The sequence below is a fragment of the Schistocerca gregaria genome, unplaced genomic scaffold, assembly GCF_023897955.1.
Source record: "Schistocerca gregaria isolate iqSchGreg1 unplaced genomic scaffold, iqSchGreg1.2 ptg000395l, whole genome shotgun sequence".
NCBI classification, from domain to species: Eukaryota; Metazoa; Arthropoda; class Insecta; order Orthoptera; family Acrididae; genus Schistocerca; species Schistocerca gregaria.
Genome location: NW_026061834.1, coordinates 334,884 through 359,650, shown reverse-complemented (window position 1 = coordinate 359,650; position 24,767 = coordinate 334,884). Strand labels below are relative to the sequence as shown.

Here is a 24,767-nt window from a genome sequence, read left to right as displayed (position 1 = left end):
TCGTCTGCAAGCTAAAATAATCACATCTGCACTGCCCAGAGAGGCGACACTTGCACTGACACCTGGTGGACGGTTGTGAGACGAGGAGATGAGCTGTGGCTTCTGGGCACGACTGTAGCGCTGCACCCTGGAGCCAAGAACACTGCACCTTGCTGGCGGCCCACGTGTTTAGTAGTGACGCAACTGCTAGGATGCAGCTGAACGTCCATCTTCTGGGAGCGAGAAAATTTCCGCAGTCGGCAGGACTCGAACCTACGCTCCCAGAGGGAATCTGATTTCAAGTCAGACGCCTTAACCACTCGGCCACGACTGCACGTCTCAGAAGCGTCTCTCGACAACTGAAACTCCCACCTTTGCAAGCAATCTCATGGCAGAAGGCAGCATGGGCTCACTCTTTTCTGTAGTGATTCCACTGCCAGCACATTAGACGTTACGAAAGTGTATTAATTTTCGCCCCGACAGGGACTAGAACCCAGGACCCTTTGGTTGAAAACCTAACGCTCTACCGACTGAGCTATCCGCACCCACGCACGAGCATTGTCATACAGCTGCGTCGTGTGCGAGTGATTCGCATGTCGTAATTGCTGGCTTATGGCTCCAATGGCGACTTCACCGACTTCCCACTGACGCGCCGCTGACGCTAGTTTTCTGGCGTCTTAAGGGATGGACATACTTGCAAGTAGCTGCGAGATCATTGAAAAGAAACGCGGCGCCATTGCTTTTGCCGCACTCGACTGATTGAATTGCAATTCTTAAAAAGGAGTGAACCTTCACTCTGTCCAACAATTTCAAGCACGTGTGTGTACTCACGAACTCGGCGAAGGCGCGAGAAAATGACGGGGGCGCACTCGTGGGCCTGCGACGGCTTCCTGCAGTCACATCGTCAGTGCGAGGTGGACCGGTAGGCACAGGAAGCAGCGGCCGTCGTGAAACTCAGCATTCTTAAACGGAAATTTTCGTCTTGTTTAGAATGGCGTCATTGGTTTGCACGCTCATTCATGCGTGTGAAAATATTTGCTGCTCTTTACGCAGAATCGCACGCAGCCGGCGGGATTCGAAACTACTTTCGAGTCAGACGCCTTAACCACTCGGCCACGGCTGCCCCGAACGCAGCGTTCTCCCGACACGTGCAAATTGAACCGTTTAAAGCACTGTGGTGTCAGAAAACGGCGTTGCTGCATTCTTTTCCGTAGTGTTTCCACCACTACCAGAGGCAACGCTACCAAATTATTAAAATTTCCGCCCGAACAGGGACTTGAATCCTGGACCCTTAGGTTAAAAGCCTAATGCTCTACCGACTGAGCTATCCGGGCTCACAACGCCTTATGAAACATCTCACGATGCACAACGACACATTGACTCATGTCCTTTACTGTTGTGCAATCGCTGCATGGAGCTGTTAGTAGTTAAACGTCGCCTGAATGCTGTCTGCAAACTTATCGCGCAAAGCTCGTAACAGACCATCGAACAATGTTGACACACGATGCAAAAACAAACTGCAGCAGTCGTTACGTCTCATACGTTGGAGTAGAGGATTTACGTGTTTTGTCGACACTCATCGGGCAATTGGAAAATTCACAAGCACTTCGAATGCAATGTTTCCCACGTTTTCGCTCATTTCACGGTTCCGCTTGATACGTTCTTCACCTCCTGGCACAAAACAGGGAACGCAGTCAGTAGGACGTTTTTTTTATTTTCTTACTTCTCAGAGAGTTGCCTACTGCGTTCCTCTTATGGCAAGCACTAGACAACCAGAACAGTTACAGAAGGGATTCATGTCCGTTCTCGGCTGTAGTTACATTATCACAAAGTCAGAGCAATTCCATTGGCGTCGGCTTCAAAACGAAGCCGTGCCGAAACCCGGGATCGAACCAGGGACCTTTAGATCTTCAGTCTAACGCTCTCCCAACTGAGCTATTTCGGCTGACGCACAGCGCCCCTCTTTTGCACGTCTGCCCCGTTGCCAATTTCACAGTCATCTTCGTCTGAAAGAACACAGGGACGCCGAAAGGCAAACAGCAGATGCAGTAAAGTACCACACACATTTCTTCTGCTTCCATCGTCGTAACTAGCAAACATGTCGACTCGATTCATGTAATATTGACTTCGCTGACGCTAGAAAAGCTGTGCTATATCGATGCCACGTGCAACTAGTGTGCAGAGAACGAGGCAGAGGAAGGAGTGAGCCTCTCCAAAGTGTGTGAGGCAGTATCTAGCAGATACACGCGGTAAAACATTTGACTTGCGTTTGCTCATTAATTGCTACACGTCATCGTCTGCAAGCTAAAATAATCACATCTGCACTGCCCAGAGAGGCGACACTTGCACTGACACCTGGTGGACGGTTGTGAGACGAGGAGATGAGCTGTGGCTTCTGGGCACGACTGTAGCGCTGCACCCTGGAGCCAAGAACACTGCACCTTGCTGGCGGCCCACGTGTTTAGTAGTGACGCAACTGCTAGGATGCAGCTGAACGTCCATCTTCTGGGAGCGAGAAAATTTCCGCAGTCGGCAGGACTCGAACCTACGCTCCCAGAGGGAATCTGATTTCAAGTCAGACGCCTTAACCACTCGGCCACGACTGCACGTCTCAGAAGCGTCTCTCGACAACTGAAACTCCCACCTTTGCAAGCAATCTCATGGCAGAAGGCAGCATGGGCTCACTCTTTTCTGTAGTGATTCCACTGCCAGCACATTAGACGTTACGAAAGTGTATTAATTTTCGCCCCGACAGGGACTAGAACCCAGGACCCTTTGGTTGAAAACCTAACGCTCTACCGACTGAGCTATCCGCACCCACGCACGAGCATTGTCATACAGCTGCGTCGTGTGCGAGTGATTCGCATGTCGTAATTGCTGGCTTATGGCTCCAATGGCGACTTCACCGACTTCCCACTGACGCGCCGCTGACGCTAGTTTTCTGGCGTCTTAAGGGATGGACATACTTGCAAGTAGCTGCGAGATCATTGAAAAGAAACGCGGCGCCATTGCTTTTGCCGCACTCGACTGATTGAATTGCAATTCTTAAAAAGGAATGAACCTTCACTCTGTCCAACAATTTCAAGCACGTGTGTGTACTCACGAACTCGGCGAAGGCGCGAGAAAATGACGGGGGCGCACTCGTGGGCCTGCGACGGCTTCCTGCAGTCACATCGTCAGTGCGAGGTGGACCGGTAGGCACAGGAAGCAGCGGCCGTCGTGAAACTCAGCATTCTTAAACGGAAATTTTCGTCTTGTTTAGAATGGCGTCATTGGTTTGCACGCTCATTCATGCGTGTGAAAATATTTGCTGCTCTTTACGCAGAATCGCACGCAGCCGGCGGGATTCGAAACTACTTTCGAGTCAGACGCCTTAACCACTCGGCCACGGCTGCCCCGAACGCAGCGTTCTCCCGACACGTGCAAATTGAACCGTTTAAAGCACTGTGGTGTCAGAAAACGGCGTTGCTGCATTCTTTTCCGTAGTGTTTCCACCACTACCAGAGGCAACGCTACCAAATTATTAAAATTTCCGCCCGAACAGGGACTTGAATCCTGGACCCTTAGGTTAAAAGCCTAATGCTCTACCGACTGAGCTATCCGGGCTCACAACGCCTTATGAAACATCTCACGATGCACAACGACACATTGACTCATGTCCTTTACTGTTGTGCAGTCGCTGCATGGAGCTGTTAGTAGTTAAACGTCGCCTGAATGCTGTCTGCAAACTTATCGCGCAAAGCTCGTAACAGACCATCGAACAATGTTGACACACGATGCAAAAACAAACTGCAGCAGTCGTTACGTCTCATACGTTGGAGTAGAGGATTTACGTGTTTTGTCGACACTCATCGGGCAATTGGAAAATTCACAAGCACTTCGAATGCAATGTTTCCCACGTTTTCGCTCATTTCACGGTTCCGCTTGATACGTTCTTCACCTCCTGGCACAAAACAGGGAACGCAGTCAGTAGGACGTTTTTTTTATTTTCTTACTTCTCAGAGAGTTGCCTACTGCGTTCCTCTTATGGCAAGCACTAGACAACCAGAACAGTTACAGAAGGGAGTCATGTCCGTTCTCGGCTGTAGTTACATTATCACAAAGTCAGAGCAATTCCATTGGCGTCGGCTTCAAAACGAAGCCGTGCCGAAACCCGGGATCGAACCAGGGACCTTTAGATCTTCAGTCTAACGCTCTCCCAACTGAGCTATTTCGGCTGACGCACAGCGCCCCTCTTTTGCACGTCTGCCCCGTTGCCAATTTCACAGTCATCTTCGTCTGAAAGAACACAGGGACGCCGAAAGGCGAACAGCAGATGCAGTAAAGTACCACACACATTTCTTCTGCTTCCATCGTCGTAACTAGCAAACATGTCGACTCGATTCATGTAATATTGACTTCGCTGACGCTAGAAAAGCTGTGCTATATCGATGCCACGTGCAACTAGTGTGCAGAGAACGAGGCAGAGGAAGGAGTGAGCCTCTCCAAAGTGTGTGAGGCAGTATCTAGCAGATACACGCGGTAAAACATTTGACTTGCGTTTGCTCATTAATTGCTACACGTCATCGTCTGCAAGCTAAAATAATCACATCTGCACTGCCCAGAGAGGCGACACTTGCACTGACACCTGGTGGACGGTTGTGAGACGAGGAGATGAGCTGTGGCTTCTGGGCACGACTGTAGCGCTGCACCCTGGAGCCAAGAACACTGCACCTTGCTGGCGGCCCACGTGTTTAGTAGTGACGCAACTGCTAGGATGCAGCTGAACGTCCATCTTCTGGGAGCGAGAAAATTTCCGCAGTCGGCAGGACTCGAACCTACGCTCCCAGAGGGAATCTGATTTCAAGTCAGACGCCTTAACCACTCGGCCACGACTGCACGTCTCAGAAGCGTCTCTCGACAACTGAAACTCCCACCTTTGCAAGCAATCTCATGGCAGAAGGCAGCATGGGCTCACTCTTTTCTGTAGTGATTCCACTGCCAGCACATTAGACGTTACGAAAGTGTATTAATTTTCGCCCCGACAGGGACTAGAACCCAGGACCCTTTGGTTGAAAACCTAACGCTCTACCGACTGAGCTATCCGCACCCACGCACGAGCATTGTCATACAGCTGCGTCGTGTGCGAGTGATTCGCATGTCGTAATTGCTGGCTTATGGCTCCAATGGCGACTTCACCGACTTCCCACTGACGCGCCGCTGACGCTAGTTTTCTGGCGTCTTAAGGGATGGACATACTTGCAAGTAGCTGCGAGATCATTGAAAAGAAACGCGGCGCCATTGCTTTTGCCGCACTCGACTGATTGAATTGCAATTCTTAAAAAGGAATGAACCTTCACTCTGTCCAACAATTTCAAGCACGTGTGTGTACTCACGAACTCGGCGAAGGCGCGAGAAAATGACGGGGGCGCACTCGTGGGCCTGCGACGGCTTCCTGCAGTCACATCGTCAGTGCGAGGTGGACCGGTAGGCACAGGAAGCAGCGGCCGTCGTGAAACTCAGCATTCTTAAACGGAAATTTTCGTCTTGTTTAGAATGGCGTCATTGGTTTGCACGCTCATTCATGCGTGTGAAAATATTTGCTGCTCTTTACGCAGAATCGCACGCAGCCGGCGGGATTCGAAACTACTTTCGAGTCAGACGCCTTAACCACTCGGCCACGGCTGCCCCGAACGCAGCGTTCTCCCGACACGTGCAAATTGAACCGTTTAAAGCACTGTGGTGTCAGAAAACGGCGTTGCTGCATTCTTTTCCGTAGTGTTTCCACCACTACCAGAGGCAACGCTACCAAATTATTAAAATTTCCGCCCGAACAGGGACTTGAATCCTGGACCCTTAGGTTAAAAGCCTAATGCTCTACCGACTGAGCTATCCGGGCTCACAACGCCTTATGAAACATCTCACGATGCACAACGACACATTGACTCATGTCCTTTACTGTTGTGCAGTCGCTGCATGGAGCTGTTAGTAGTTAAACGTCGCCTGAATGCTGTCTGCAAACTTATCGCGCAAAGCTCGTAACAGACCATCGAACAATGTTGACACACGATGCAAAAACAAACTGCAGCAGTCGTTACGTCTCATACGTTGGAGTAGAGGATTTACGTGTTTTGTCGACACTCATCGGGCAATTGGAAAATTCACAAGCACTTCGAATGCAATGTTTCCCACGTTTTCGCTCATTTCACGGTTCCGCTTGATACGTTCTTCACCTCCTGGCACAAAACAGGGAACGCAGTCAGTAGGACGTTTTTTTTATTTTCTTACTTCTCAGAGAGTTGCCTACTGCGTTCCTCTTATGGCAAGCACTAGACAACCAGAACAGTTACAGAAGGGAGTCATGTCCGTTCTCGGCTGTAGTTACATTATCACAAAGTCAGAGCAATTCCATTGGCGTCGGCTTCAAAACGAAGCCGTGCCGAAACCCGGGATCGAACCAGGGACCTTTAGATCTTCAGTCTAACGCTCTCCCAACTGAGCTATTTCGGCTGACGCACAGCGCCCCTCTTTTGCACGTCTGCCCCGTTGCCAATTTCACAGTCATCTTCGTCTGAAAGAACACAGGGACGCCGAAAGGCGAACAGCAGATGCAGTAAAGTACCACACACATTTCTTCTGCTTCCATCGTCGTAACTAGCAAACATGTCGACTCGATTCATGTAATATTGACTTCGCTGACGCTAGAAAAGCTGTGCTATATCGATGCCACGTGCAACTAGTGTGCAGAGAACGAGGCAGAGGAAGGAGTGAGCCTCTCCAAAGTGTGTGAGGCAGTATCTAGCAGATACACGCGGTAAAACATTTGACTTGCGTTTGCTCATTAATTGCTACACGTCATCGTCTGCAAGCTAAAATAATCACATCTGCACTGCCCAGAGAGGCGACACTTGCACTGACACCTGGTGGACGGTTGTGAGACGAGGAGATGAGCTGTGGCTTCTGGGCACGACTGTAGCGCTGCACCCTGGAGCCAAGAACACTGCACCTTGCTGGCGGCCCACGTGTTTAGTAGTGACGCAACTGCTAGGATGCAGCTGAACGTCCATCTTCTGGGAGCGAGAAAATTTCCGCAGTCGGCAGGACTCGAACCTACGCTCCCAGAGGGAATCTGATTTCAAGTCAGACGCCTTAACCACTCGGCCACGACTGCACGTCTCAGAAGCGTCTCTCGACAACTGAAACTCCCACCTTTGCAAGCAATCTCATGGCAGAAGGCAGCATGGGCTCACTCTTTTCTGTAGTGATTCCACTGCCAGCACATTAGACGTTACGAAAGTGTATTAATTTTCGCCCCGACAGGGACTAGAACCCAGGACCCTTTGGTTGAAAACCTAACGCTCTACCGACTGAGCTATCCGCACCCACGCACGAGCATTGTCATACAGCTGCGTCGTGTGCGAGTGATTCGCATGTCGTAATTGCTGGCTTATGGCTCCAATGGCGACTTCACCGACTTCCCACTGACGCGCCGCTGACGCTAGTTTTCTGGCGTCTTAAGGGATGGACATACTTGCAAGTAGCTGCGAGATCATTGAAAAGAAACGCGGCGCCATTGCTTTTGCCGCACTCGACTGATTGAATTGCAATTCTTAAAAAGGAATGAACCTTCACTCTGTCCAACAATTTCAAGCACGTGTGTGTACTCACGAACTCGGCGAAGGCGCGAGAAAATGACGGGGGCGCACTCGTGGGCCTGCGACGGCTTCCTGCAGTCACATCGTCAGTGCGAGGTGGACCGGTAGGCACAGGAAGCAGCGGCCGTCGTGAAACTCAGCATTCTTAAACGGAAATTTTCGTCTTGTTTAGAATGGCGTCATTGGTTTGCACGCTCATTCATGCGTGTGAAAATATTTGCTGCTCTTTACGCAGAATCGCACGCAGCCGGCGGGATTCGAAACTACTTTCGAGTCAGACGCCTTAACCACTCGGCCACGGCTGCCCCGAACGCAGCGTTCTCCCGACACGTGCAAATTGAACCGTTTAAAGCACTGTGGTGTCAGAAAACGGCGTTGCTGCATTCTTTTCCGTAGTGTTTCCACCACTACCAGAGGCAACGCTACCAAATTATTAAAATTTCCGCCCGAACAGGGACTTGAATCCTGGACCCTTAGGTTAAAAGCCTAATGCTCTACCGACTGAGCTATCCGGGCTCACAACGCCTTATGAAACATCTCACGATGCACAACGACACATTGACTCATGTCCTTTACTGTTGTGCAGTCGCTGCATGGAGCTGTTAGTAGTTAAACGTCGCCTGAATGCTGTCTGCAAACTTATCGCGCAAAGCTCGTAACAGACCATCGAACAATGTTGACACACGATGCAAAAACAAACTGCAGCAGTCGTTACGTCTCATACGTTGGAGTAGAGGATTTACGTGTTTTGTCGACACTCATCGGGCAATTGGAAAATTCACAAGCACTTCGAATGCAATGTTTCCCACGTTTTCGCTCATTTCACGGTTCCGCTTGATACGTTCTTCACCTCCTGGCACAAAACAGGGAACGCAGTCAGTAGGACGTTTTTTTTATTTTCTTACTTCTCAGAGAGTTGCCTACTGCGTTCCTCTTATGGCAAGCACTAGACAACCAGAACAGTTACAGAAGGGAGTCATGTCCGTTCTCGGCTGTAGTTACATTATCACAAAGTCAGAGCAATTCCATTGGCGTCGGCTTCAAAACGAAGCCGTGCCGAAACCCGGGATCGAACCAGGGACCTTTAGATCTTCAGTCTAACGCTCTCCCAACTGAGCTATTTCGGCTGACGCACAGCGCCCCTCTTTTGCACGTCTGCCCCGTTGCCAATTTCACAGTCATCTTCGTCTGAAAGAACACAGGGACGCCGAAAGGCGAACAGCAGATGCAGTAAAGTACCACACACATTTCTTCTGCTTCCATCGTCGTAACTAGCAAACATGTCGACTCGATTCATGTAATATTGACTTCGCTGACGCTAGAAAAGCTGTGCTATATCGATGCCACGTGCAACTAGTGTGCAGAGAACGAGGCAGAGGAAGGAGTGAGCCTCTCCAAAGTGTGTGAGGCAGTATCTAGCAGATACACGCGGTAAAACATTTGACTTGCGTTTGCTCATTAATTGCTACACGTCATCGTCTGCAAGCTAAAATAATCACATCTGCACTGCCCAGAGAGGCGACACTTGCACTGACACCTGGTGGACGGTTGTGAGACGAGGAGATGAGCTGTGGCTTCTGGGCACGACTGTAGCGCTGCACCCTGGAGCCAAGAACACTGCACCTTGCTGGCGGCCCACGTGTTTAGTAGTGACGCAACTGCTAGGATGCAGCTGAACGTCCATCTTCTGGGAGCGAGAAAATTTCCGCAGTCGGCAGGACTCGAACCTACGCTCCCAGAGGGAATCTGATTTCAAGTCAGACGCCTTAACCACTCGGCCACGACTGCACGTCTCAGAAGCGTCTCTCGACAACTGAAACTCCCACCTTTGCAAGCAATCTCATGGCAGAAGGCAGCATGGGCTCACTCTTTTCTGTAGTGATTCCACTGCCAGCACATTAGACGTTACGAAAGTGTATTAATTTTCGCCCCGACAGGGACTAGAACCCAGGACCCTTTGGTTGAAAACCTAACGCTCTACCGACTGAGCTATCCGCACCCACGCACGAGCATTGTCATACAGCTGCGTCGTGTGCGAGTGATTCGCATGTCGTAATTGCTGGCTTATGGCTCCAATGGCGACTTCACCGACTTCCCACTGACGCGCCGCTGACGCTAGTTTTCTGGCGTCTTAAGGGATGGACATACTTGCAAGTAGCTGCGAGATCATTGAAAAGAAACGCGGCGCCATTGCTTTTGCCGCACTCGACTGATTGAATTGCAATTCTTAAAAAGGAATGAACCTTCACTCTGTCCAACAATTTCAAGCACGTGTGTGTACTCACGAACTCGGCGAAGGCGCGAGAAAATGACGGGGGCGCACTCGTGGGCCTGCGACGGCTTCCTGCAGTCACATCGTCAGTGCGAGGTGGACCGGTAGGCACAGGAAGCAGCGGCCGTCGTGAAACTCAGCATTCTTAAACGGAAATTTTCGTCTTGTTTAGAATGGCGTCATTGGTTTGCACGCTCATTCATGCGTGTGAAAATATTTGCTGCTCTTTACGCAGAATCGCACGCAGCCGGCGGGATTCGAAACTACTTTCGAGTCAGACGCCTTAACCACTCGGCCACGGCTGCCCCGAACGCAGCGTTCTCCCGACACGTGCAAATTGAACCGTTTAAAGCACTGTGGTGTCAGAAAACGGCGTTGCTGCATTCTTTTCCGTAGTGTTTCCACCACTACCAGAGGCAACGCTACCAAATTATTAAAATTTCCGCCCGAACAGGGACTTGAATCCTGGACCCTTAGGTTAAAAGCCTAATGCTCTACCGACTGAGCTATCCGGGCTCACAACGCCTTATGAAACATCTCACGATGCACAACGACACATTGACTCATGTCCTTTACTGTTGTGCAATCGCTGCATGGAGCTGTTAGTAGTTAAACGTCGCCTGAATGCTGTCTGCAAACTTATCGCGCAAAGCTCGTAACAGACCATCGAACAATGTTGACACACGATGCAAAAACAAACTGCAGCAGTCGTTACGTCTCATACGTTGGAGTAGAGGATTTACGTGTTTTGTCGACACTCATCGGGCAATTGGAAAATTCACAAGCACTTCGAATGCAATGTTTCCCACGTTTTCGCTCATTTCACGGTTCCGCTTGATACGTTCTTCACCTCCTGGCACAAAACAGGGAACGCAGTCAGTAGGACGTTTTTTTTATTTTCTTACTTCTCAGAGAGTTGCCTACTGCGTTCCTCTTATGGCAAGCACTAGACAACCAGAACAGTTACAGAAGGGAGTCATGTCCGTTCTCGGCTGTAGTTACATTATCACAAAGTCAGAGCAATTCCATTGGCGTCGGCTTCAAAACGAAGCCGTGCCGAAACCCGGGATCGAACCAGGGACCTTTAGATCTTCAGTCTAACGCTCTCCCAACTGAGCTATTTCGGCTGACGCACAGCGCCCCTCTTTTGCACGTCTGCCCCGTTGCCAATTTCACAGTCATCTTCGTCTGAAAGAACACAGGGACGCCGAAAGGCGAACAGCAGATGCAGTAAAGTACCACACACATTTCTTCTGCTTCCATCGTCGTAACTAGCAAACATGTCGACTCGATTCATGTAATATTGACTTCGCTGACGCTAGAAAAGCTGTGCTATATCGATGCCACGTGCAACTAGTGTGCAGAGAACGAGGCAGAGGAAGGAGTGAGCCTCTCCAAAGTGTGTGAGGCAGTATCTAGCAGATACACGCGGTAAAACATTTGACTTGCGTTTGCTCATTAATTGCTACACGTCATCGTCTGCAAGCTAAAATAATCACATCTGCACTGCCCAGAGAGGCGACACTTGCACTGACACCTGGTGGACGGTTGTGAGACGAGGAGATGAGCTGTGGCTTCTGGGCACGACTGTAGCGCTGCACCCTGGAGCCAAGAACACTGCACCTTGCTGGCGGCCCACGTGTTTAGTAGTGACGCAACTGCTAGGATGCAGCTGAACGTCCATCTTCTGGGAGCGAGAAAATTTCCGCAGTCGGCAGGACTCGAACCTACGCTCCCAGAGGGAATCTGATTTCAAGTCAGACGCCTTAACCACTCGGCCACGACTGCACGTCTCAGAAGCGTCTCTCGACAACTGAAACTCCCACCTTTGCAAGCAATCTCATGGCAGAAGGCAGCATGGGCTCACTCTTTTCTGTAGTGATTCCACTGCCAGCACATTAGACGTTACGAAAGTGTATTAATTTTCGCCCCGACAGGGACTAGAACCCAGGACCCTTTGGTTGAAAACCTAACGCTCTACCGACTGAGCTATCCGCACCCACGCACGAGCATTGTCATACAGCTGCGTCGTGTGCGAGTGATTCGCATGTCGTAATTGCTGGCTTATGGCTCCAATGGCGACTTCACCGACTTCCCACTGACGCGCCGCTGACGCTAGTTTTCTGGCGTCTTAAGGGATGGACATACTTGCAAGTAGCTGCGAGATCATTGAAAAGAAACGCGGCGCCATTGCTTTTGCCGCACTCGACTGATTGAATTGCAATTCTTAAAAAGGAATGAACCTTCACTCTGTCCAACAATTTCAAGCACGTGTGTGTACTCACGAACTCGGCGAAGGCGCGAGAAAATGACGGGGGCGCACTCGTGGGCCTGCGACGGCTTCCTGCAGTCACATCGTCAGTGCGAGGTGGACCGGTAGGCACAGGAAGCAGCGGCCGTCGTGAAACTCAGCATTCTTAAACGGAAATTTTCGTCTTGTTTAGAATGGCGTCATTGGTTTGCACGCTCATTCATGCGTGTGAAAATATTTGCTGCTCTTTACGCAGAATCGCACGCAGCCGGCGGGATTCGAAACTACTTTCGAGTCAGACGCCTTAACCACTCGGCCACGGCTGCCCCGAACGCAGCGTTCTCCCGACACGTGCAAATTGAACCGTTTAAAGCACTGTGGTGTCAGAAAACGGCGTTGCTGCATTCTTTTCCGTAGTGTTTCCACCACTACCAGAGGCAACGCTACCAAATTATTAAAATTTCCGCCCGAACAGGGACTTGAATCCTGGACCCTTAGGTTAAAAGCCTAATGCTCTACCGACTGAGCTATCCGGGCTCACAACGCCTTATGAAACATCTCACGATGCACAACGACACATTGACTCATGTCCTTTACTGTTGTGCAATCGCTGCATGGAGCTGTTAGTAGTTAAACGTCGCCTGAATGCTGTCTGCAAACTTATCGCGCAAAGCTCGTAACAGACCATCGAACAATGTTGACACACGATGCAAAAACAAACTGCAGCAGTCGTTACGTCTCATACGTTGGAGTAGAGGATTTACGTGTTTTGTCGACACTCATCGGGCAATTGGAAAATTCACAAGCACTTCGAATGCAATGTTTCCCACGTTTTCGCTCATTTCACGGTTCCGCTTGATACGTTCTTCACCTCCTGGCACAAAACAGGGAACGCAGTCAGTAGGACGTTTTTTTTATTTTCTTACTTCTCAGAGAGTTGCCTACTGCGTTCCTCTTATGGCAAGCACTAGACAACCAGAACAGTTACAGAAGGGAGTCATGTCCGTTCTCGGCTGTAGTTACATTATCACAAAGTCAGAGCAATTCCATTGGCGTCGGCTTCAAAACGAAGCCGTGCCGAAACCCGGGATCGAACCAGGGACCTTTAGATCTTCAGTCTAACGCTCTCCCAACTGAGCTATTTCGGCTGACGCACAGCGCCCCTCTTTTGCACGTCTGCCCCGTTGCCAATTTCACAGTCATCTTCGTCTGAAAGAACACAGGGACGCCGAAAGGCGAACAGCAGATGCAGTAAAGTACCACACACATTTCTTCTGCTTCCATCGTCGTAACTAGCAAACATGTCGACTCGATTCATGTAATATTGACTTCGCTGACGCTAGAAAAGCTGTGCTATATCGATGCCACGTGCAACTAGTGTGCAGAGAACGAGGCAGAGGAAGGAGTGAGCCTCTCCAAAGTGTGTGAGGCAGTATCTAGCAGATACACGCGGTAAAACATTTGACTTGCGTTTGCTCATTAATTGCTACACGTCATCGTCTGCAAGCTAAAATAATCACATCTGCACTGCCCAGAGAGGCGACACTTGCACTGACACCTGGTGGACGGTTGTGAGACGAGGAGATGAGCTGTGGCTTCTGGGCACGACTGTAGCGCTGCACCCTGGAGCCAAGAACACTGCACCTTGCTGGCGGCCCACGTGTTTAGTAGTGACGCAACTGCTAGGATGCAGCTGAACGTCCATCTTCTGGGAGCGAGAAAATTTCCGCAGTCGGCAGGACTCGAACCTACGCTCCCAGAGGAAATCTGATTTCAAGTCAGACGCCTTAACCACTCGGCCACGACTGCACGTCTCAGAAGCGTCTCTCGACAACTGAAACTCCCACCTTTGCAAGCAATCTCATGGCAGAAGGCAGCATGGGCTCACTCTTTTCTGTAGTGATTCCACTGCCAGCACATTAGACGTTACGAAAGTGTATTAATTTTCGCCCCGACAGGGACTAGAACCCAGGACCCTTTGGTTGAAAACCTAACGCTCTACCGACTGAGCTATCCGCACCCACGCACGAGCATTGTCATACAGCTGCGTCGTGTGCGAGTGATTCGCATGTCGTAATTGCTGGCTTATGGCTCCAATGGCGACTTCACCGACTTCCCACTGACGCGCCGCTGACGCTAGTTTTCTGGCGTCTTAAGGGATGGACATACTTGCAAGTAGCTGCGAGATCATTGAAAAGAAACGCGGCGCCATTGCTTTTGCCGCACTCGACTGATTGAATTGCAATTCTTAAAAAGGAATGAACCTTCACTCTGTCCAACAATTTCAAGCACGTGTGTGTACTCACGAACTCGGCGAAGGCGCGAGAAAATGACGGGGGCGCACTCGTGGGCCTGCGACGGCTTCCTGCAGTCACATCGTCAGTGCGAGGTGGACCGGTAGGCACAGGAAGCAGCGGCCGTCGTGAAACTCAGCATTCTTAAACGGAAATTTTCGTCTTGTTTAGAATGGCGTCATTGGTTTGCACGCTCATTCATGCGTGTGAAAATATTTGCTGCTCTTTACGGAAAATCGCACGCAGCTGGCAGGAATCGAAACTACGCTCCCACAGGAATATGATTTCGAGTCAGATGCCTTAACCACTCGTCCACGGCTACCCCGAGCGCAGCGTTTTACCGACACATGCAACTGCAACCGTTTAAAGCACTGTGGTGTCAGAAAACGGCGTTGCTGCATTCTTTTCCGTAGTGTTTCCACCACTACCAGAGGAAACGCTACCAAATTATTAAAATTCCCCCCCCCCCCCCCCCCGAACAGTAGTAAACTTTTATTTACAGATTAACAAAATACATTGCTTGATCAAAGGCACGTTTTGGTTTACACATACAGTAATCGCATCTTTCCTTTTCGTATAGTCTTTTTTTTTATTTTCTTTATGATTTAGTTCTCTCTATTAAGCAAATTTTTGTGTTTTTTCTTTTTTTTATATTTGTCTGTTTTCTAGTCTATTTCCAGCTCCAGTTCTGTTTGGACTTACTAAAGCCGTATTTCAATGAATATTTAATGACTTTTAATGAGGTTTATTTTGTTTTCGCCTAGAGATGGCGTGCTTTAAATTTGGTTAAACCTATTGACTAAGAGATATTTCTATGGTACACTCAAGAAAACAAAGTATATGCATGCATATGGATAGTTATTTTAGGGAGAGTTGTTTGATTGTATTTAGAGAGAGAGACAGAGAGGGAGAGAGAGAAGGAGAGAGAGAGAGAGTGGGAGAGAAATGAGAGGAAAACATTTGATATATGGTAATAAAGCATTGCGATTCGTCACTTTGCATTTTGTCACAGCTGTTTATGGTTTCCACTATTATTAAAATGAGTGTTAGTGAATTTATGCAGTACTTACATATCACCTTTTGGACACGCTGGAGATCACCAATATTTTAGCACTTTCCCTAGTTGTGTGACGATATGATTGCTGTAACGCACTTTTTCACAGGTGAGAACGCAGGTGATGTAGTGCCGCTTGTCACCCAAAACACAGACACTCACTAAACACGCACTTTGAGGGCGTTGGAAGATGTGGGGGTGCGTGCGTCAGCAAGCGGTGGGGTCTTGAGGGGCTATGGGAGGGCGTGGTGTGGCGGCGGCTGCGGCGGCGTTGTCGGCGGCGGCGGCGTCGTCGGCGGCGGCGGCGGTGACGATCGTCGTCGTCGGCGGCGGTGACGGCGTCGGCGTCGGCGATGACGGAGCCGGCGTCGGCGGTGACGGCGTCGGCGTCTGCGTCGCCAGTGGCGGTGTCGGTCGCGGCGTGTGGGGACGGAGGGCGTCTTTGAAGGCGGCGTCCAGCGCGATCTGCAGATAGTTCTGGAACGTCTGCCGGTAGTTGTTTTTCTGCCTGGTCCTTTTGTGTTCCTCCCAGAGATCTGTGAGGAACTGTACTGTGTCCGTCTGCTTTTTGGCGATTATCGCATGCGCTGTCATTGCAATTGTCCACATAGTCGCGAGTCGCTTTGGCCGAGGGAAGCTTTTTGCCTCTGGGATGGTGAGCGCCATGATTTCTATGTTACGGTGGTCCGCCCTATTCATATGTGCCACCATTCTTCTACACGTCTCCCATATCTGCAGGCTTGTCCGGCATGTGAAACGGTGTTCCAGGGAGTCTATTTGGTTGCACGCTTCGCAGCTCGGCGACTCACGCATGCCGATGCGTGCTAAGCGCTCGTTTGTGGGGATCGTCTTGTGTACGACTTTGTACCACGTGTCTCTGGCTTCTGGAGGTATGGCTTTCTCGGAGAGATTCTTCCAGTCTTGTGGCCAGTCGTGGCCTGGAAGATTCGTCTCCGTTTTGCTTCTGACTTGTTTACCTCGTAACGCTCGGTAGGTTTTCCCTGCAGTTCTCATCTCCTTGACTGCTAGGGTGGATGTTATGTAGCTGCTGTCCATTATTACTTGTTTTAGGTAGCGCATCTTAAAAGGTATTCAACTGACGTCTACCGGCGCTTCCTCGGAGTCTGGTCTGTGTTCCTTCAGTAGAGACGACGTGATACAGTCTACACTTCTGTCCTCCATTTTTAGTGCTCTATGGAGCAACAGTGCCGCGCATTTAGTTGTGACGTCTATTAAACCGAGCCCCCCTTCTTCTCTAGGAAGAGTGCTGGTGGCTTGTGACACTTTAAAAATTTCCCGCCTCCACAGTAGGTAGTACGCAGCGCTTCTTATAGACTTCCCTATTTCTATTGGTACGTTTATGACTTGTGCCATGTACCATGCCTTCGCCAGGATCGTTGCGTTGATAAGCTGCGTCTTTTGATCCAACGTTAGGTGTCTGTTGGAGTGTGTCCTGACGAGTCCTCTGGTGGTGTTCAGGATGTTCCGCCAGTTTTCTGCGGCCATTTTCAGTGGGCAGGCCTGCAGCTGTACACCTAGCACCTTATATCTGTCGGTCACCTGGTACCATGGTCTGGCTTCTCTCAATTTCCCGTTCCCTATAGGGAGCAGCACTGTTTTGTTTGGGTTGGTTTGCGCCCCAGATGCCTTTCCAAAGGATTCAATTATTGGGAGGACACTGTCAATATCCTCCTTTCCATCCCCAAAAATGCTCAAGTCATCGGCATATGCCATACACGTTACTTTAACGTCCTGTAACTTGTAGCCGTTGATGGTGGCGGCGAGCTTCCTGAGGACTGGGTCGAGGGCTACTGTCAATAGTGCCATCGACAGTGGACACCCTTGCCTCACAGATTTCCCCAGTTTTATCGGCGCAGATATCCAGCAGTTTATACACTCCTGGAAATTGAAATAAGAACACCGTGAATTCATTGTCCCAGGAAGGGGAAACTTTACTGACACATTCCTGGGGTCAGATACATCACATGATCACACTGACAGAATCACAGGCACATAGACACAGGCAACAGAGCATGTACAATGTCGGCACCAGTACAGTGTATATCCACCTTTCACAGCAATGCAGGTTGCTATTCTCCCATGGAGACGATCGTATAGATGCTAGATGTAGTCCTGTGGAACGGCTTGCCATGCCATTTCCACCTGGCGCCTCAGTTGGACCAGCGTTCGTTCTGGACGTGCAGACCGCGTGAGACGACACTTCATCCAGTCCCAAACATGCTCAATGGGGGACAGATCCGGAGATCTTGCTGGCCAGGGTAGTTGACTTACACCTTCTAGAGCACGTTGGGTGGCACGGGATACATGCGGACGTGCATTGTCCTGTTGGAACAGCAAGTTCCCTTGCCGGTCTAGGAATGGTAGAACGATGGGTTCGATGACGGTTTGGATGTACCGTGCACTATTCAGTGTCCCCTCGACGATCACCAGAGGTGTACGGCCAGTGTAGGAGATCGCTCCCCACACCATGATGCCGGGTGTTGGCCCTGTGTGCCTCGGTCGTATGCAGTCCTGATTGTGGCGCTCACCTACACGGCGCCAAACACGCATACGAACATCATTGGCACCAAGGCAGAAGCGACTCTCATCGCTGAAGACGACACGTCTCCATTCGTCCATCCATTCACGCCTGTCGCGACGCCACTGGAGGCGGGCTGCACGATGTTGGGGCGTGAGCGGAAGACGGCCTAACGGTGTGCGGGACCGTAGCCCAGCTTCATGGAGACGGTTGCGAATGGTCCTCGCCGATACCCCAGGAGCAACAGTGTCCCTAATTTGCTGGGAAGTGGCGGTGCGGTCCCCTACGGCACTGCGTAGGATCCTACGGTCTTGGCGTGCATCCGTGCGTCGCTGCGGTCCGGTCCCAGGTCGACAGGCACGTGCACCTTCCGCCGACCACTGGCGACAACATCGATGTACTGTGGAGACCTCACGCCCCACGTATTGAGCAATTCGGCTGTACGTCCACCCGGCCTCCCGCATGTCCACTATACGCCCTCGCTCAAAGTCCGTCAACTGCACATACGGTTCACGTCCACGCTGTCGCGGCATGCTACCAGTGTTAAAGACTGCGATGGAGCTCCGTATGCCACGGCAAATTGGCTGACACTGACGGCGGCGGTGCACAAATGCTGCGCAGCTAGCGCCATTCGACGGCCAACACCGCGGTTCCTGGTGTGTCCGCTGTGTCGTGCGTGAGATCATTGCTTGTACAGCCCTCTCGCAGTGTCCGAAGCAAGTATGGTGGGTCTGACACACCGGTGTCAATGTGTTCTTTTTTCCATTTCCAGGAGTGTAGTTACTCGTGATGTGGCATTTGTCAACATGTTTTCAATGACTTGAGCGAATTTGGGGCCAATACCTAGTCTCGTCAAAGTCTTCAGTAGGTACCGGTGACCGATCCTGTCGAAGGCTTCTCGGAAGTCTACAGAAATGATCGCTGCAGTCGCTCTGTTGGATGCGGCGTGTGCTATAACGTCTCTGTACGTGCATACGGCGTCGAAGATGTTTCTGCCTAACACTGCACATGTCTGCCAAGGGCTAATGGCTTTCTTCAGGGCGAGCTTCATGTTTTCAGCGACGCATTTTGCTGTTAGCTTGTAGTCCGCGCTTAAAAGGGTTATTGGGCGGTAGTCTGCTACTGTTTTAGGCGCTTTTGTTTTTGGAATAAGGGTAATGGCCCCTTCCAGGAACGGGGGTGGTATTTCTTCTCCGTTTGATATTTCATTGACGATTTCCGTCATAATTGCACCTACTTTGTCCCAGCAGGTGGTGTAGAATTCGGACGGTATTCCGTCCGCTCCTGGAGACTTGCCGCTGGCGCAAGTTTTGAGAACACCTCTGACTTCGTCCTCTGTCGCGGCCTCAGTCAACAAAGCGCGGTCGGTGTTGTTCAGTTGTCTGCGCGTTTCCTCTAATATTTTGGCTGTTTCTGCGTCGTCTGGCACATCTCCCTTGAAGAGGTCGGAGAAATGCTCTTCTATGTGACGCATCATGTCCCATTTAGTTGTTATCTTGCGGCCTGTTGCGTCGCTGAGCTCCCTGATTGTTCTGCTATGAGCCCTCTCCCTCTCCCTGTGCAGGTGGTGCAGTGTGGCAGGTTCGTCTTCAGTGGCGCCGTGTGCCCGGCTGCGGACGACGACGCCTTTCATCTGTTGACGCTTGATGTACAGTAGGCGTGCCTTTATTGCTCTGACTCGCGCGAGAAGCGGGTCGTCGTGTGAAGGACAGTTGAGCGCGTCCTTGAGACACTGCGCGAAAAGTCTGCAGTACTCTTCCTCCAGAATGCCCTCTCCGCACTGTGCCTAATCAGTGTCCTCCTTACTTGTGGTTTACCATGTTCAATCCACCATTGTGTGGTGGACGGATACTGCTGTCGCTTCCGTAAACTTTCTTCTATGGTGTGCGCAATCTCCTGATGTAATTTGGCGTCACTTAGGTGTTGCGTGTTAAGCTTCCACACTGATCTCCCTTCTGAGATTTTCCTCGTTGGCAGCTTGAGCTTGCATGTGTAGGCACAGTGGTCGAAGAAGATCACAGGGCAGACTTCCACATGCGATACAGAGGCGGCCAACTCTCTGGTCACATAAATCCTATCAAGCCTGCTTCTTCCGCGGTTGTGGTAATAAGTGAATTCGGTTGTGTTTGGCTGTAGAATGCGCCAGGAGTCGTCTAGCTTTAGCTTTCTTACGAATTCCTGCAGCTCCGTGCACAGATTTGGTACCGGGACTTGGTCTTCTCGAGCAGCCACGCAGTTAAAGTCGCCTCCCAACACAACGTTGACATTGTTGTGTGGAAGGAGTCCACAGACGTCTTCGTTAAAGAACTGGCTTCTAGCTCGCTTGTTTTCTGTGCCTGACGGCGCATAGAAGTTGACGAAATATGTGTCGGCTACCTGGATCGCTATTCTGCGGCCGTCAGTCAGGGTCTTGGTGTTCTCCACGTCGATCCCATTTCTCGCCATTATCGCAGTACCAGTCCTCGTTTCTGCGTCTATGTTCGAAAAGACGTCGAATCCCGCTATTTCTTCTATGTCGGTGGTTACTACTTCTTGTAGCATTGCTACATCAGCAGCTCGGTGCTGCAGGAACTCCGTGAGAGCTTCTATCTTGACAACCGAACTCATCCTATTTACGTTGCACGTGATGACGTTATAGCACGAGCGTGTCTGCATTTAAGCGCTGTGTGGAGGCGGGAGTTGTGCTTGCTGTGGGCGGTCCGGCAGGAGAACTACGTCCTCCGGTTCGGAGACTTGATTCCCCGCATTTGCGCACGGTATGTCAGACGCTTCCCCGTCGGAGGTTTCCATCCTCTCGTCGTTTGAGCTGCTGCTGCGGCTTCGCCGTCTGTTGCGCCGCCTTTTGGCTTTGGACGCCGGTTGCGGCTGCTCGTTCGACTCCTTCGGTTCGTCGTCGGACTCCTTCAAGATGCGGGCGAGTTTCGTCACCTGCTTCTTGATGGCGATCTCGTGCGCCTCGGTGTACGAGGTGGGCGTGGACTCTGCGCTGGGCTCGGCCTGCTGGCTGCCGTGAATGACAGCCTCAGCTGGCGGCTGGGCGGCGGCGGCGCGCGTCACCTTCACCCGCCGGCCGGCGGGGGAGGGGGCGGCCGCCTGCTCGGCCTCCATTGTGGTCTCGTTGTCCGAGTCGGAGCTCAGGTGCCGCTTCTCCCCTGCGCTGACCGCGGCGGCCGCTGCTGGGGCCGGTGTTGCCGGCTGGGCGGCCACGGCTGGCGCCGCTTCCGCTACGGCAGGCTCGTCGTTGGCGCGCGGGCTCTGGCCCGACAAAATTCCGGCGTAGCTCGCCGCCTGCTCCGCTGCGTTGTCCGCGTTTTCACGCGGCAGCTGAGCCACTCTTTTGTTCCTCGGGCAGCTGTTCCTCATGTGCTCCGTGGAGCTACAAATGGAGCACGTCGGTGGTTGTCCGCTATATTGGACAACACCTCTGTGTCCCCCTATCACAATGAACGACGGCACGTGTTTCCTTAGGACCATCCTGACGGACCTAACACCAGAGTCCACTTCATACCGGTGCCCGGCACCCCAGAAGTCTCTCGCTACAGAGAGAACTTCACCATACAGCTTGAGGTAGCGTGCAACTTCCTCATTTGGCACCTCGAAGGGGAGGTTATACACTTTAATGTTCCTCACGCCGTGTCCGGCGTACGTGATTTTTACATCGCTGACGCGGCCATCCCGGTGTTTAAACTTCCTAACACCTCCGCTTACGTTCATAAGCGTCTCGCATCTCACGTCCGTTTTCAGCTTCAGAAACAGGCTAAGCAGCGTGAAATCCAGCTGCAGCCCGTTTATTTCGTCCTCCTGAATTTTAAGTTCGTCAAACATCCATTCCTCTATATCGAAAGAAGACGGCCGTTCGTGTTCTCGATCAAACGCGCACTGAATGGTCGTGCTTGAGCGGTTGAACGTTGTGATTTCCGTAGGGCACTCACCAAATCGTTGAAGCGGCTACGGCTGGCGCGGCGCGGGAGCCGGCAGGCGGCGGCTCGGCGGTCGGTAGTCCTCGACTACCCGGGACGCACAATAGCGAGCGGCACACGTGTTCACAGGCGGGCAGCCAGCCAAGTACCCTGGACCCTTAGGTTAAAAGCCTAATGCTCTACCGACTGAGCTATCCGCGCTCACAACGCCTTACGAAACATCACACGATGCACAACGACACATTGACTCGTGTCCTTTACTGTTGTGCAATCGCTGCATGGAGCTGTTACTAATTAAACGTCGCCTGAATGCTGTCTGCAAACTTATCGTGCAAAGCTCGTAACAGACCATCGAAGAATACTGACACACGATGCAAAAACAAACTGCAGCAGTCGTAACGTCTCATATGTTGGAGTAGAGGATATACGTGTTTTGTCGACACTCACCGGCCAATTGGAAAATTCACAAGCATTTCGAATGCAATGTTTCCCACGTTTTCGCTCATTTCACGGTTCCGCTGGAGACGTTCTTCACCTCCTGGCACAAAACAGGGAACGCAGTCCGAAGGCTTTTTTTTTTTTTTAAAATTTTCTTACTTCTCAGAAAGTTGCCTACTGTGTTCCTCTTATGGCAAGCACTAGACAACCAGAACAGTTACAGAAGGTGTGATAAACCTTTTGCATTTCCTTTATGTTTTCGTCTTCTTTAAAGGCAAAGAGAGAAAATTAAGCGGTAGCCCATCATAGAGCCTATGCCTACTGTCATGTATTTTTTGACTTTCAGTTGTTAAAAAACAGAGTATATTTCCTGGTACCAGTAGGAGGAAGGAAGGATATGCGCTTAGCTAGTGAACGAGTGAGAAGCACGCCATTTTTAGCGAGTAATTGTAGACCGCCATTTCTTGGTCGCTATTAATAAGTGAGGAGTATGTATTTCGTATGTGCACCGTTTGGAAAAATACAGTATTGTTTTATTAACAGAAAGGTCGTCTGAGTTGTTACTTCAAATAGTACAATAATTACAAGAACTGAAGCCCACCTGTGTAACTTTGGAAAACTACGAAGATCCAATAAGCTTTATGGGAACACGGTCAGACTTCAAAGGTGAACACGGCGACCAAACGTAACATTATAAAGAATGGTAAACACAAATCTACAGCGGAGAAAGAAACTACTTCCCCTGAAAAATAATATGAACTATTACGAACTTATTTCCAGGCATAGTTCAGCTTATTGTGCTTGTCATTCATGCCGAAAAATTAACCTCAGTAATTCAATACATTTTAAAAAGCCACGCATTTCAACATTTTACTATCATCTATTCCATTATTTTATTATATTATAAAGTGGCGACAGGTGACAGGCACGATACGTAGTGGGCAAAACCGTGAGTACTAGTATTGTTAGGAGAATGAATGTACATGTATGTTAACAATTTCTGTATGTGCCATATACGCTGATGATGTGACGGAGACGGTGATGTGATACTGAAGAAATACTATCAAAACGAAATAATAAATAAAGTAGAAGGAAGAACGCGACAATACCAAGAGCACACAACAAAGCACAATAGAGGAAGTACCATTTACAAGACAACAATCAGGGAGGACCGCGCAATGCATATACTGAATGCGTTCCCAGTAGACCTATTAGAAAGTCCATCCACCTATTTCCTAAAATCCAGAACCTAAAGCTTCAGAGATTAACGCTATTGTAGTCAAGTAGAGATAATGACATTTCTTTATTAGTACAGGAAGTATATTGACTGAAGAACAGTTAAGACTACAATTACATATAACTGTATACTATTTTTTCGCCTGAGAAGTAGCGCGGAAGTAAAATCTTAAAAAAGGAAATTTTTATTTTGATAACTGCAGTGGTATAAGGATTTCTATAATGGAGGGTCAAAACAATAAGGAAATGTCATTCGAAAATCACAATGCCAATGTAATGGATGTTCATTTGCAAAATGCAACAATGAATGGTTTGGAACTATTTAGCGGTGATTATTTGGATGCTGGGCGCGACATGCTATTGTTGCATTCGACGCCCGTGAATACAGAACATTTAATTACAAGCAATACGTTAATTACAGTAGACGCAACTAATGGCACCTCGAGGCAAGAGAATATTTTAAATGAGAGTAGTACACGTAGTACAGACGCAGACGCTGACAGGCGTAGGCAGGAAGTGAATACGGAAGATATGCAAGCCTTATTTCGAGCCTTAAGGAATCCATACAAACAAGCAACTAAAATGTCAAGTTTACAAACGATACAAGCTAGACATAAATTCAAAAATGTCGGGTTTAGAGACTAAAATGTCAAGTTTGCAAACGATACAAGCAGACATGACTAATATGAAAGCAGACATGACTAATATGAAGCAGACATGACCACAGTGAAGTCTGAGATCGAGAAAGTTAATGCAAACATGACACACTTTTCAGACGAGGTCAAAAATTTGCGCACAGAACTCAATAGTCTGGACACGAAGTTCACACGGCAGATTTCACGAATCTCCACGGAGGTGGATAGGAAAATTAATGAACAAGTACAAATTTCGGTTCACGATATGGGTGAGAAATTAAAAGGCATAATGGGCGAAAAATTTGAAACACTAACGCACACGTACCGACAGGAACTATCCGGAATTAGAGAAACCCAAGAGAATTTACAGGCAATGCAAAAGAATATTATTTATTTATTTATTTAATCTGGCAAGATTAGGGCCATCAGGCCCTCTCTTACATCTAACCCGGCATTCTACTTATTTTACATTCATATGTTTTAGTAGGCATGTTAAACTACATCTAATACAAAAA

General features: G+C 49.9%; 19 non-coding genes across 19 annotated transcripts; all 19 read right to left on the bottom strand.

Moving 5' to 3' along the window:
- Nucleotides 1-231: 231 nt before the first annotated feature.
- Nucleotides 232-313, bottom strand: Trnas-uga (transfer RNA serine (anticodon UGA)). Its single transcript has one exon. It is a non-coding gene; the product is annotated as a tRNA-Ser (tRNA).
- A 927-nt stretch (nucleotides 314-1,240) lies between these two features.
- On the bottom strand, nucleotides 1,241-1,313 carry Trnak-uuu (transfer RNA lysine (anticodon UUU)). Its single transcript has one exon. It is a non-coding gene; the product is annotated as a tRNA-Lys (tRNA).
- Nucleotides 1,314-1,851: 538 nt separating this feature from the next.
- Nucleotides 1,852-1,924, bottom strand: Trnaf-gaa (transfer RNA phenylalanine (anticodon GAA)). The gene has a single exon. It is a non-coding gene; the product is annotated as a tRNA-Phe (tRNA).
- Nucleotides 1,925-2,503: 579 nt separating this feature from the next.
- Trnas-uga (transfer RNA serine (anticodon UGA)) lies at nucleotides 2,504-2,585 on the bottom strand. Its single transcript has one exon. It is a non-coding gene; the product is annotated as a tRNA-Ser (tRNA).
- A 927-nt stretch (nucleotides 2,586-3,512) lies between these two features.
- On the bottom strand, nucleotides 3,513-3,585 carry Trnak-uuu (transfer RNA lysine (anticodon UUU)). Its single transcript has one exon. It is a non-coding gene; the product is annotated as a tRNA-Lys (tRNA).
- Nucleotides 3,586-4,123: 538 nt separating this feature from the next.
- Trnaf-gaa (transfer RNA phenylalanine (anticodon GAA)) lies at nucleotides 4,124-4,196 on the bottom strand. The gene has a single exon. It is a non-coding gene; the product is annotated as a tRNA-Phe (tRNA).
- A 579-nt stretch (nucleotides 4,197-4,775) lies between these two features.
- Nucleotides 4,776-4,857, bottom strand: Trnas-uga (transfer RNA serine (anticodon UGA)). The gene has a single exon. It is a non-coding gene; the product is annotated as a tRNA-Ser (tRNA).
- A 927-nt stretch (nucleotides 4,858-5,784) lies between these two features.
- On the bottom strand, nucleotides 5,785-5,857 carry Trnak-uuu (transfer RNA lysine (anticodon UUU)). The gene has a single exon. It is a non-coding gene; the product is annotated as a tRNA-Lys (tRNA).
- Nucleotides 5,858-6,395: 538 nt separating this feature from the next.
- Nucleotides 6,396-6,468, bottom strand: Trnaf-gaa (transfer RNA phenylalanine (anticodon GAA)). Its single transcript has one exon. It is a non-coding gene; the product is annotated as a tRNA-Phe (tRNA).
- Nucleotides 6,469-7,047: 579 nt separating this feature from the next.
- Trnas-uga (transfer RNA serine (anticodon UGA)) lies at nucleotides 7,048-7,129 on the bottom strand. The gene has a single exon. It is a non-coding gene; the product is annotated as a tRNA-Ser (tRNA).
- A 927-nt stretch (nucleotides 7,130-8,056) lies between these two features.
- On the bottom strand, nucleotides 8,057-8,129 carry Trnak-uuu (transfer RNA lysine (anticodon UUU)). Its single transcript has one exon. It is a non-coding gene; the product is annotated as a tRNA-Lys (tRNA).
- Nucleotides 8,130-8,667: 538 nt separating this feature from the next.
- On the bottom strand, nucleotides 8,668-8,740 carry Trnaf-gaa (transfer RNA phenylalanine (anticodon GAA)). Its single transcript has one exon. It is a non-coding gene; the product is annotated as a tRNA-Phe (tRNA).
- A 579-nt stretch (nucleotides 8,741-9,319) lies between these two features.
- Nucleotides 9,320-9,401, bottom strand: Trnas-uga (transfer RNA serine (anticodon UGA)). The gene has a single exon. It is a non-coding gene; the product is annotated as a tRNA-Ser (tRNA).
- Nucleotides 9,402-10,328: 927 nt separating this feature from the next.
- Trnak-uuu (transfer RNA lysine (anticodon UUU)) lies at nucleotides 10,329-10,401 on the bottom strand. The gene has a single exon. It is a non-coding gene; the product is annotated as a tRNA-Lys (tRNA).
- A 538-nt stretch (nucleotides 10,402-10,939) lies between these two features.
- Nucleotides 10,940-11,012, bottom strand: Trnaf-gaa (transfer RNA phenylalanine (anticodon GAA)). The gene has a single exon. It is a non-coding gene; the product is annotated as a tRNA-Phe (tRNA).
- Nucleotides 11,013-11,591: 579 nt separating this feature from the next.
- Nucleotides 11,592-11,673, bottom strand: Trnas-uga (transfer RNA serine (anticodon UGA)). Its single transcript has one exon. It is a non-coding gene; the product is annotated as a tRNA-Ser (tRNA).
- A 927-nt stretch (nucleotides 11,674-12,600) lies between these two features.
- On the bottom strand, nucleotides 12,601-12,673 carry Trnak-uuu (transfer RNA lysine (anticodon UUU)). Its single transcript has one exon. It is a non-coding gene; the product is annotated as a tRNA-Lys (tRNA).
- A 538-nt stretch (nucleotides 12,674-13,211) lies between these two features.
- On the bottom strand, nucleotides 13,212-13,284 carry Trnaf-gaa (transfer RNA phenylalanine (anticodon GAA)). Its single transcript has one exon. It is a non-coding gene; the product is annotated as a tRNA-Phe (tRNA).
- Nucleotides 13,285-13,863: 579 nt separating this feature from the next.
- Nucleotides 13,864-13,945, bottom strand: Trnas-uga (transfer RNA serine (anticodon UGA)). Its single transcript has one exon. It is a non-coding gene; the product is annotated as a tRNA-Ser (tRNA).
- Nucleotides 13,946-24,767: the final 10,822 nt, after the last annotated feature.